We start from the raw sequence: 13,496 nt of genomic DNA on the forward strand, positions 1-13,496 counted from the left end.
AAGTCATGCTGAGGTGCTAGTCCCCCCACCCCCTGTTGTTCCACTGTATTCAGTGAAACCGTCCACAGGAAGTGACATTACGTCACATGCCAAATCGCAAGATTACTTCATTCATTGTTGATGACATCACAGACGAGTTTATGTGACGACATTCTGCCAACTACAGTTTGACTGAGTTGTCTTCACTTATTATCAGAACACCCACATTTTGTTCTACATTTTCATAAAATAACTTACTTGCTTGTCTTTGAATAAATTCTTTCGGAACATACAATCACCAACGCCATCTACATAATCTCAGTATATTCTAGGTAGAGTCATGGCTATTATTTTCTCATTGTTGTCTCATTTGAGAGCAATATTTCAGTCTTGGCGCATATTGTTTTTCTTCATTGTTTGATTCTAGAAGTTGGTGAATCAATAATGAAGCATACGACTGTATGGATAACAACTTCTTGTTTATTGCATAGAGCGACGTGTCAGTTAAGTGTAGATTCTTACACTTCTCTTGATGCAGGTGTAAGAATCTTCACCGAAACCGCAAAACGTCGCTCTATGCTATAAACAAGAAGATGATAGCGAGTCGTAGGCTTCAATATTGTTTTCTTGTTTAACAGTTTTCGGAGTTGCCGATGTGCGAGTTCATTGTCGCAGGTAAGTATTTATGCCATCACATATTTTACGTTTCTCAATTCCAACGCGTTGAGTCGGTTTATTATCTCCCTTTAGTCAGCCTGCCAGAATGATGTTCGACCCTGGAGCGGGGAAATTAATTAAAAAAAATATCCATAGCGTGAAACAGGAACCCTGTTTAGCGAGGTCTACTCAGAAAGGAATGCTTTGATCACACATGGACACACATGGTCTTGTGTATCTCCAAACTTGAATACATAATATGCCAACCATCACCAATATTACTCGTTATTTATCTACAAGGTAAATGTGGCCATCACATATGTCTTAATATGGATGGATCGAGAGATGGACCTTTCCATCAAGCTGATTACAAAAGTGTACAACCAACTACACATGCATGCTTTCATCTTTTCGAAACTAATATAAACAATATATAAAACTGCATTAATAGGTGGTCGAGGATACCCCGTATGTGTGATTATAATGTTACGCCGCCTTTAGCAATTAGCAATATTCAAGTTACGTATGGGAATGGTCTTCCCATGTTGTACCCATCTACGGCAACGGGTCCGAGTCTTCGACTTGACGGGGCGCTTGGGTAGCTTGTTGGGTAAGCGTTTGCTCGTCACGCCGAAGACCCAGGTTCGATTCCCCACAAGGGTACAATGTGTGAAAGCCCATTTCTGGTGTCCCCCGCTGGAAATTGCAGGAATATTGCTAAAATCGGCGTAAAACCATACTCACTCACTCACTTCTACTTGACGAACTATCGCCCTTTCCATATGGAGAAGTCCATATATGCGATCTGAAATAGTTTTCTTTTTACTGTTCAAATATTTACAAATGTAACACTAACATGTGATATGGTATTGCTTGGACAAACAAAACCCCGTTAATTAACACGACTTGTATTAACATATATGGTGCTACATATATATTCCTATTATTATATTAATACCTCCACGAGTGTTTACCCCCGACCTATTATAATTACACCCCCTGACGTAGGGGGAACATCATTACTGGCACCAGGGAGTCTATATAGTCTTTGTATAGCCACCCTGCTGGTACATATAGCTAGAGGAGCTTCGCTAATCAGGCCAATGCCGGACAGCGTGTTCTCGTGGAGGAAGGAATACATATTTGGAAATGCCTCACTTTCATCCTTACCGCAGCCTGTAGACAAATGTTCCGTTTGGATGGCGCCTTTGGCTGTGTAAATGCCAAATGGGTAAGAAACTAGCGCAGTTACACATGATATAGTTCTCACCTGGGTTTGGGGACACGATGCGGGACAGATATACACAGTGGTTTTACGCCAGTTAGAAATGACCCTGGAACACACTAAGTTTCCATCGATTATTATCGATGTTCCAAATTTGTAGTCATCGTTTCGTGATGGGTTTGGTTATGTCATCAGTACCACTGAAAAGGGATTCAGGGCCACCCAATTATTACTTACTAATGTCTCAGATTTGTTGTCATGGTTTCGTGGATGGTTTTGGCTACGTCATCAGTTCCACTGAAAATAGATTCAGGGCCACCCTTCTTTCTTGCTACTATTGTTAATCTCATACTTATAATTATAACAATATGAAAGAATCGGATGAGTTTAAATCTTTGATTATCTATACACACTGCCTTTCTGAAAGTTGTCATATGTAACAAATGTTTTATTTGGGATTATCCTTTCTCAGTAAGGTACAAATTCTAGTATGTTTTGGATTGTGTCCTCCCGCATTCGTTTGGGAGCGGTGGGGAAGCCCAGTGGTTGAAACGTTCGCTCGTCTCTCCGAAGACCCGGGGTTCGATTCCCAATATGGGTACAATGTGTGAAGCCCATTTCTTGTGTACCCCGCCGTGATATTGCTGGAATATTGCTAAAAGCGGTGTAAAACTAAACTCACTCGCCCACGTATTCGTTTGAGAAGTATATGTACTGAACAATAAGAGTTAACGGTACGTGCTCATAGCAAAACATTAGCTTTTATCTAGAAACAAAATATGTATTTTTTTCGCATTGCCAAATATATAATAATAGTAAACATGATAATTATACTAATAGGAGAGGAAGACAGAACTCAAGTGTAATGTCGTCTGGTAACCAGACTCCGGACATGGTAACAGATGAAAATGTATATTTACAATAATTATTAGGTTATGTCCCCGCTAGGTTGGTTACAGCACGGAACCGACCAAACGTTAAATGGAGGAATGGGACATGTCATTCAGACCCGAGGGACCGTGGTTCCGGGCTTTGGTTAAGTGTTCTAGCTTCCACTATTCTAACCGCACCCAAAGGGACATTTTCGACAAACATGTCATGTCGAGTTGCGATGAACTTTGAGTAATTGTTTTTCACGTAAGCAAACGGAGCCAAATCAGAGCGAATGTTGCTTCTTTTTAATCCCGATGGTTAAATATACTCATGCCAATAATGGTTGTCACCCCCTTCATTTTTTTTAATTGGAGAGGGTGTGTGGGTCGGGGGTGTGAGGTGTGTGTGGGGTTGGGGTGGTGAGGGGGGTGACAACCATTATTGGCATGAGTATACATATGAGAATTACTCGTTTGTCATAAAAAAAACCTACAAATTTGCAACAAATCATGAGTGGCAAAAGTGGTTGTGTTTGTCTGCACTGTTTCGTGTCAAGTTTCAATATCCCAGTAAATTACATAAATAACCTGTATAAAAGAGGGCGTAACAATAATGTTTGTTTCTAGGTTGATATCAAGACGACCTGTAAATATTCGCGTGAATTCGAACAAGAAAAACTAAAGAGGTCCATACATGAGCATCGATCAAAGTACTGATAGCATTGATCAAAGTACTGGTAGCACCGCTCAAAGTACTGGTAGCACCGATCAAAGTACTGGTAGCATTGATCAAAGTACTGGTAGCACCGATCAAAGTACTGGAAGCATTGATCAAAGTACTGGTAGCATCGATCAAAGTACTGGTAGCATCGATCAAAGTACTGGTAGCATCGATCAAAGTACTGGTAGCATCGATCAAAGTACTGGTAGCATCGATCAAAGTACTGCTAGCATTGATCAAAGTACTGGTAGCATAGATCAAAGTACTGGTTCAATTGGTCTGCCTTAGTGCCTGAACCACATTACTTTCCCTTAAGTCCAATTAAGCCTTTCTGAAATGTGAAAACCGTCAATGAAGCAAGTCTAGATTCTCCCAGGTTATGAATCCGCGCTCATCGGATCGAGTTATTTGTTTCTATCAAAATTATATATTTTCAGAAACAAAACGTTAGTCCATGATTCAGTCAGCCATAAGTTTGACTGTACTATCCGATTCCTATTTCAGTCACTGAATGACGTCTTTGGGAACAGTTCCTATATTCTGCACCGTATTCATCGTCATATATTGGGATCAAAATAAGCTTGTTAACCGAAAAGAAAGCAGAGCACGCACATGGTGAGACGCCTTTGGCAAGCAGGTTGTAACTGATATGTCTATTAGCCTATGTCTCGTAGCGAAATTGATATATCTCGTATTGAATTGGACATGTCTACACCTGAGGAGGTATACATACCGCGTAGCGTGAGTGGGAAGTGCGCATACCGCTATTCTGCTAAGACAAGATAATTTATAAGAGTAATCTTCGCTGTATTGAGATATTGAGTGAAGCGGCTAATTGTGCCAGTGTTCAAACCCATGAGTGAGTGAGTTTAGCTTTACGCCGCTTTTAGCAATGTTCCAGCATTATTACTGCAGGGACACACGAAATGGACTTCACACATTGTACCCATATTTGGAATCGAACCGAGATGATCCGCCCTACCGCCCCACGATCCTATGAGAGGAAGCAAACAAACAAATTTCATTCTCAACATATTCTAATTCATACTATTAGATATTTAAGTTTACTTCATTTCTAACACAACGCAGCAACTGGGACTGATTAATGGTTCTTGAAAGTTTTGAAAAGTAACATATGATCATCATTTACATTTGCCAACATTTAATGCCGATCAACATGCCCAGGGGCGTAGTTACCGTTATGAACAAAAGGTCCGGGCTAACACATGATTGTTGCTTAAAAGGTTGGGCAAGCCCTCACTAGTCAATACTATCTAAATGTAAAGCTTTGCAACCTATCGGGCTTACACGAAAAAATTGTCTTGCTACGCTCCTGATGCCCCAAGCAAGGTTCGAATTACCCACTGGAATCATTCTCGAAACCTTTCAGGTCTCCCCAATTATATACTCTCCCCAAAAAGAAACGCATCATGAAAATAGCAATTTCATGTAGCAATGAATTAAAACGTGATTCATTTTACAAAAGGTTTTGCTCTGTTTATGAGTCCTATGGTGTTTATGTTTATGTCGACAAATACCCGGATTGATTAGGCTTTCTGCACAGACCGTCAGGAACAGGTTGAGAGAGGCTTGTTTACGTGCCAGAAGACCTTATTTTGGCCCTGTGCTTCGACAACAACATCGTCGACATCGAGTTCAATGGTGCACCAACGTTCAGGCCTGGAACCTAACTAATTGGCGTAGAATCTGGTTCAGTGATGAATCCCGATTTCTATTGGAACAACGCGATGGAAGAATGAGGGTGTACAGACGTCGACGTGAACGTTTCGCCGACGCTTGCGTTCCCCCAGGTGGACAGATTCGGCCGGGGCAGTGTTATGATGTGGGGAGCGATCACCTGCCGTAGGAGAAGTGATTTGGTGATGATCCAGGGCAACCTGACAGCCCAACGGTACTGAGGTATTGACGAAATCCTCAGCCCCAGCCCACACTCGCACAGGCACTACAGGCAGAGTGGGCTCGATTGGGCAACACGAGATTTCTGAGACTTATTCGTTCGATGCCGAGGCGATGGAGGCGATGCCGTATTGACTTCAGCGCCACAAACATGTCTCCATGTGACACTCAAACTGACTTTCCTCGAGTTGGTGCCAAAGACGGATAAGTCTGCATTCCCAGTGTGCAATTTCGCTATATTTCATTGACTCATAAAGCCTACAAGATGTTTCAAAATAAACATAAAAATACAGTTGAAATTCCTATATGCGTTTCTTTTTTGGGAGAGTATATATCCCCCAAATAGATCGTCCCTCCAGAACTTGTAATACAATACGAATCACAAAGCGAAAAAAAAGTGTAAAAAACTTGTAATTATATATCACAATCAAACAGTGACGAAACCAGGTGTTCACGAAAACGAGAGCCTCATCGGTGTCACGTTATAAACACATGCAAAGGCAGGCCAATTGTTCACCCTCCAAAAGCGCAAACCTCGGAATCGCAATGGACATCATTTCTGCTACTGGTGCGTTACGAAATGTCCACATTCATAGTGGTTAAAACGTTCGCTCGTCACGCCGAAGGCCCGTTTCGATTCCCCACATGGGTACAGTGTGTGAAGTCCATTTCTGGTTCTGTCCCCCGCCGTGATATTGCTGGAATATTGCTAAATGTTGTGTAAAACCATACTCACTCACTCACACTCAGAGGTGACCAGAAAAACTAGATGTCCATACATAGCATCGATCAAAGTACTGGTAGCATCCAAAAGCATCCAAAAGAATATATTGAGAGCTACGAAACATCTGTATTGTTATCACAGTCACCTATCACATTGCTTTCTCTGTAATATGTACGGTAAGGGTTTACAGTGTAAACACATACATGATCCGCAACCTTCGCGTGATTGAGTGTGGGTGCAGATGAAGGTGATCGATCTCAGACGAGGGGGGAAGTACATGGGATGGCGCCCATAGCGGTAATGAGACGCTCGTCCTCCATAACCTCATCAAGGTTACAGCCCTGGCCGATTTCCGGAGGCCATCCGCTCACGTCCATATCAGATCAGGGGACATTTAGCGTCTCCTAAGTTTTGGATCAACACAAAACATAAACAGCCAACATGTCCTCTAACCGACAGATGGTGCCACATGTTGGTTTTGTCTGCAGTCGTATGACCGGAAGGTGTCCCCTCATGTTTTTGCAACCTACTGTCGTATAGTGCTTCCCGACCTTCGTACAATATAAACCGCATGAGGAAGATCAGGAGTAGGCTAAAGAGTGGATGGTTACCCGAAGGGCAGGGGTAAGGTAAAGGGTGGATGGTGACTCGAAGGGCAGGAGGAGGGTAAAGGGTGGATGGTGACTCGAAGGGCAGGGGTAGGGTAAAGGGTGGATGGTGACTCGAAGGGCAGGAGTAGGGTAAAGGGTGGATGGTGACTCGAAGGGCAGGAGTAGGGTAAAGGGTGGATGGTGACTCGAAGGGCAGGAGTAGGGTAAAGGGTGGATGGTGACTCGAAGGGCAGGAGGGTAGGGGTGGATGGTGACTCGAAGGGGGGATGGTGGATGACTCGAAGGGGCAGGAGGAGGGTAAAAGGTGGATAAAGGGTGGATGGTGACTCGAAGGGCAGGGGCAGGGGGTAGGGTAAAGGGTGGATGGTGACTCGAAGGGCAGGAGTAGGGTAAAGGGTGGATGGTGACTCGAAGGGGCAGGAATGGAGGGTAAAAGAGTGGATGGTGACTCGAAGGGCAGGGGTAGGGTAAAGGGTGGATGGTGACTCGAAGGGCAGGAGTAGGGTAAAGGGTGGATGGTGACTCGAAGGGCAGGGGTAGGGTAAAGGGTGGATGGTGACTCGAAGGGCAGGGGTAGGGTAAAGGGTGGATGGTGACTCGAAGGGCAGGAGTAGGGTAAAGGGTGGATGGTGACTCGAAGGGCAGGAGTAGGGTAAAGAGTGGATGGTGACTCGAAGGGCAGGAGTAGGGTAAAGGGTGGATGGTGACTCGAAGGGCAGGAGTAGGGTAAAGGGTGGATGGTGACTCGAAGGGCAGGAGTAGGCTAAAGGGTGGATGGTGACTCGAAGGGCAGGAGTAGGGTAAAGGGTGGATGGTGACTCGAAGGGCAGGAAGTAGGGTAAAGAGTGGATGGTGACTCGAAGGGCAGGAGTAGGGGTAAAGTGTGGATGGTGACTCGAAGGGCAGGGGTAGGGTTAAGGGTGGATGGTGACTCGAAGGGCAGGAGTAGGGTAAAGGGTGGATGGTGACTCGAAGGGCAGGAGTAGGGTAAAAAAGTGGATGGTGACTCGAAGGGCAGGAGTAGGGTAAAGAGTGGATGGTGACTCGAAGGGCAGGAGTAGGGTAAAAGGGTGGAAAAGAAGGGTGGATGGTAACTCGAAGGGCAGGAGTAAGGGCAGGAGTAGGGTAAAGAGCGGATGGTGACTCGAAGGGCAGGGATGGATGGTGACTCGAAGGGCAGGGGTAGGGTAAAGAGGTGGATGGTGACTCGAAGGGCAGGGGTAGGGTAAAGGGTGGATGGTGACTCGAAGGGCAGGAGTAGGGTAAAGGGTGGATGGTGACTCGAAGGGCAGGAGTAGGGTAAAAGGTGGATGGTGACTCGAAGGGCAGGGGTAGGGTAAAGGGTAGATGGTGACTCGAAGGGCAGGGGTAGGGTAAAGGGTAGATGGTCACGTGATGCTTTTTTGTTGAACCCGTACTCAGCAGTTGAACCCTCGCGGCAGTCAGTAAATAATCGAGTCAGGGCCAGGCAATCCAGTGATCAACAGAATGGACATCGATCTATCAATTGTGATACCATGACGTGTGTCAACCAAGTCAGCGATCTTGACCACTCGATCCCGTTAGCCGCCTCTTACGACAAGCATAGACTGCATAGATCTTTTCTGGTTGGATGCTAACGTGACAGGGATAGTGATCAGAGTGGATGCTAACGTGCCAGGGGTAGTGTACAGGGTGGATGCTAACGTGCCAGGGGTAGTGTACAGAGAGGATGGTGACGTGACTGGTGTAGTGTACAGAGTGGATGGTGGTGTGATGGGTAGTGGAAAGAGTGGATGGTGACGTGAGTGGGGTAGGGTACAGAGTGAATGGTGACGTGACAGGGGTAGTATACAGAGTGGATGGTGGTGTGATGGGTAGTGGAAAGAGTGGATGGTGACGTGAGATGGGTAGGGTACAGAGTGAATGGTGACGTGACAGGGGTAGTGTACAGAGCGGATGGTGACGTGACTTGGGTAGTGCGAAGAGCGGATGGTGACGTGACAGGGGTAGCGTAAAAAGTGGATGGTGACGTGACAGGGGTAGTGGAAAGAGTGGGTGGTGACGTGACTGGGGTAGTGTAAAGAATGGATGGTGGCGTGACGGGTGGTGGAAAGAGTGAATGGTGGTGTGACAGGGGTAGTGGAAAGAGAGGATGGTGGCGTGACAGGGGTAGTGTAAAGAGTGGATGGTGACGTGACTGGGGTAGTGTGAAGAGTGGATGGTGACGTGACAGGGGTAGTGTAAAGAGTGGATGGTGGTGTGACGGGTAGTGGAAAGAGTGAATGGTGGCGCGACAGGGGTAGTGCGACGAGTGCGTGACAGGGGTAAGAGAGGATGGTGGCGTGACAGGGTAGTGGATGGTGAGGTGGCTGAGGTAGTGTAAAGTGTGGAAGGTGGCGTGACGGGTAGTGGAAAGAGTGAATGGTGGTGTGACAGGGGTAGTGGAAAGAGAGGATGGTGGCGTGACAGGGGTAGTGGAAAGAGTGGATGGTGACGTGACAGGGGTAGTGCGAAGAGAGGATGGTGGCGTGACAGGGGTAGTGTAAAGAGTGGATGGTGACGTGACAGAGGTAGTGTGAAGAGTGGATGGTGGCGTGACAGGGGTAGTGTATAGAGCGGATGGTGACGTGACAGGGGTAGTGTACAGAGTGGATGGTGGTGTGATGGGTAGTGTAAAGAGTGGATGGTGGCGTGACTGGGGTAGTGTATAGAGCGGATGGTGGCTTGACAGGGGTAGTGTATAGAGAGGATGGTGACGTGACTGGGGTAGTGTACAGAGTGGATGGTGGTGTGACAGGGGTAGTGTGAAGAGTGGATGGTGGCGTGACAGGGGTAGTGTATAGAGTGGATGGTGACGTGACAGGGGTAGTGTACAGAGTGGATGGTGGTGTGATGGGTATTGTAAAGAGCGGATGGTGGCGTGATGGGTAGTGTAAAGAGCGGATGGTGACGTGACAGGGGTAGTGTAAAAGAGTGGATGGTGGCGTGATTGGTAGTGTAAAAAGAGGCGTGACACGGTTAATGTAAGGAGCGGATGGTGGCGTGACGGGTAGTGTGCGGAGCGGATGGTGACGTGACAGGGATAGGGTGATGAGAGGATGGTGACGTGACAGGGGTAGCGTACAGAGTGGATGGTAACGTGAAGGACAAGAGTAGTGCAAAGAGAGGATGGTTGTTTGGTTTGTTGTTTAACGCCACACGCAGCAATATTTCAGATATATGGCGGCGGTCTGTAAATAATCCAGTCTGGACCAGAAAATCCAGTGATCAACAGCATGAGCATCGATCTACACAATTGGGATATGATGACATGTGTCAACCAAGTCAGCGAGCCTGACCACTCGATCCCGTTTGTCGCCTCTTACGTGTCTTAACGTGTCTGAGCGTTGACGGAACCACGTATATTCTAGAAACTTTCACCAAAATGTATATTGTGAGTGTCTATAGTATGAAGAAGTTCAATATCCTTTAAAAAAATGTTGGTAAAAACGAATAAAGATTTATTCCCGTTTGCTTTATGGCCACAAGCCCAATCCGACATAAATATTTTTTTGTCTTTCGACGGACGTCATCGTGCAATCTGCTTATACACGCTGCTGCCTTTGAACTTCCTCTTCACAAAAGATCTCCATCAAATCTCTGACACCTGTATTGGCGAGCACGGTCAGCTAAAACAGAGATGGACAGGGCTGAAGGGAACTAATTGTGGAATAAATCGCATTAGGAGTAAACCATTTCTTTATTGCCATGGTAACGGTGATCCACGCGCGACACATCCTCCCACGTACCTGTGACTATTTGTCTTCATTGAGGTTTTCTAGCTGCGTTTGGGCGGTGTAATCAATACTGTGTACGGGAACACTGATGTTCTGTTTGGTGAAGGCGAAATACCAAATATGGCATAATGCCGCAGTTACATCATAGCGTGTTGGAAGCCCGGGATGATACAGATTTTAGACATTAACCAAACCCACAAGAATGAAATAAATATGTTTAATTGATATACAACGATTCTTCAGTTACGTTATTAATGCCTTACGTTCCGTTTTGTGAAATGAGTGTGCATGGTTGTACGTCGCTTGTAACGGGTTATGACCCGTAAAGTTCCCGGGTAGAATTGTTCTCCAGTAACCCATGTTTGTCGAAAGAGGCGACTAACGGGATGGGGTGGTCAGGCTCGCTGACTTGGTGTACACATGTCATCGTATCCCAATTTCATAGATCACTGGATGGTCTGGTCCAGACCCGATTATTTACAGACCACCGCCATACAGCGGGGATATGGCTGAGTGCGGCGTTAAGCAACATATGAACCAACCAACAAGAATGAGTTAAGAAACAAATGGCGTAAACAAGGAACAGTGTTCTGGTACGCTTGCGGGACCCTGCTCTGCACACGGACTGCTTCTTCCTAGACTACATTGTGTTACTTCATATATCCAGTTAACAATACTTTGCTTCAAGTTTGTCGAATTTCATGGTTTAACGAAAATCAAAATGACCGAATAGACTGGACACCATATAAGATATATCACAATTATCTGACATGCACAGTCATACATTGTTCATATCGTTCCCCATTGAATATATGTAAATTCGAGACAAGCGAGCGTTGATATTAAATCACGATGTCGTTTAGGTTAATTTGTATACACGGTTTTAGGGGTACTATAATTTTTAAATTATTGATACACGTTTTCTCACATTTTGTCCGGATAAACGAATTTCCTGATATCCGAATCTCGTCAGTTCCCTTTCTTTCCAGTTCAAAGGAAGCAAAAAACGAAATACCCAAAGAAACCCTCTGTAAAATAATGCGTAAGATGATGTGAGTCTATTGATAAGTCAAAATCTACATTGAACCTTATGACGAAATCGGGAGAACGAACAGGTGAAACGAAACATAGAAATTTACTATTAAACATCACAAGACACAATGATATACCATTAATTGTATTTCCTGCTCTGCCAGGCATTGATTCATATACAGGGAGTAAGATTACCGTGTGTGTGTTCTCGTTAACTATGTCGGAAACAGCTCTGCATACGTCATCTCCAGGTGAATAAGTCAGAAAGTACCAATTAATGTCATTTCATACTTTCTTACAGTCGGAATAAATTGCATCCGGGACAATTATTATGTCAGGAATGATATATTCGAATATTGTGTCATTTTACTTGCAGCGTTTACTACTAGTATATGCATTTCAGATAATATTGGTTGCTATTGCCGGTTATATTTTACGTAAGGAACAATTTCATCACTCACTGATGCGAATTTCGATCGAAGTTTTGTGTCAGAAAACATTTTGTCGGCATACAGGTGAGTGAGTAAAAGAGTATTATTTAATCAATATTCCAGCAATATCACCGCGGGAGACACCAGGAATGGGCATGTTGCACCCATGTGGGGGAATCGAACCCGGATCTTCAGCGTGACGACCGGACGCTTTAAACAATCAGGCTACCCCACCTCGCCTCGACATACAATAGTCTGGCGACAAAAAACATATGACTTTTGCAGTAACAAGGGAAACAATGGCCGTGAAGTCTCAACAAGAAGAAACAATGGCCGTGAAGTCGCAACAAGAAAAAACAATGGCCGTGAAGTCGCGGTAACAAGTGGAACAATGGCAACAGGAAGAAACAATGGCCGTGAAGTCGCAACAAGAAAAAAACGATGGCCGTGAAGTCTGAACTACAAGAAACAATGGCCGTGAAGTCTGAACTACAAGAAACAATGGCCGTAAAAGTCGCAACAACAAGAAACAATGGCCGTGAAGTCGCGGTAACAGGTGGAACAATGGCCGTGAAGTCGGTACAAGCAGGAAGAATTACCGTGAGGGACAGGTAGCAAGATAAATAATGACGGCGATGCCACAACAGCAAAATACACAATGGTAGGGTAACTGACCCTCTGGTTTCCCCATATGGGTACAGTGTGTTAAGCCGATTTTCAGTGTTCTCCCCGTGATAATGATGGAATATTGCTAAAAGGGGTCAAAACCATATTCACTCACTCACTCATGGAACAATTGCACAGTGAATCTGTTTCACAATCTGTAGCTCTGAAACGCAACCTTCCTGTAATCGTCAGCGTTCTACCTTCTCGCGGCCTCCTGGGCCGCTGGAAAGACCATGCTCGTTGCCTTAGATACTTAAAATAAGCTGGCGGACATACAGTCTTGGAAGATAATAGCGGCCAAATGACGATACACATTATTGTTGGAGCTGCTGAAGCACAAATCACGTCGCAATGAGCTTATAGACAGCCTGGCCCCACACTGCTTGGGAAGGTCCAGTTATTACAAAGACGCTTCACATGTGGGCGCTTGTATTTAAGACCAAAGGGACTAGACATGATTTAAAGGTCATAGGTTGACACCACGTGTGGTATGTATCAACAAGGTAAACAAACAAGGTGGTGAACGGGAAAGACCCACTGAAAAATACAATTCGTCATGGCGATTTGACAACAGCTCATTTCGGACGAAAGGTTCACTCAAAACAAAAGGCAAAACAATTAGTCCGATTAAATATTAACTATAGTCTCGGACGAGCGAAACAATGGCCGCGTCTAAGCCTGGGGTATGACGTGCCCAGGACTTGTACTGCTTGTTTAAACCCGATATAGTGTTACAGCAAGTAGGGAACAAGGAGCTCGGTGGTTATTGGAAGGCAATAAATAACTCAACCATTGTTTACCTCGCTCCTTTCAGTGTCATCATTATCAATATTATCTTTTTACAGTACGGCTATTTCAACTTTCAGATTCGCTTGCTTCTGTGCATCCGTCATAGTGTATGTC

This window comes from Haliotis rubra, unplaced genomic scaffold, assembly GCF_003918875.1.
Source record: "Haliotis rubra isolate DU_JTF1 unplaced genomic scaffold, ASM391887v1 Scf10, whole genome shotgun sequence".
In the NCBI taxonomy this organism is placed as follows: Eukaryota; Metazoa; Mollusca; class Gastropoda; order Lepetellida; family Haliotidae; genus Haliotis; species Haliotis rubra.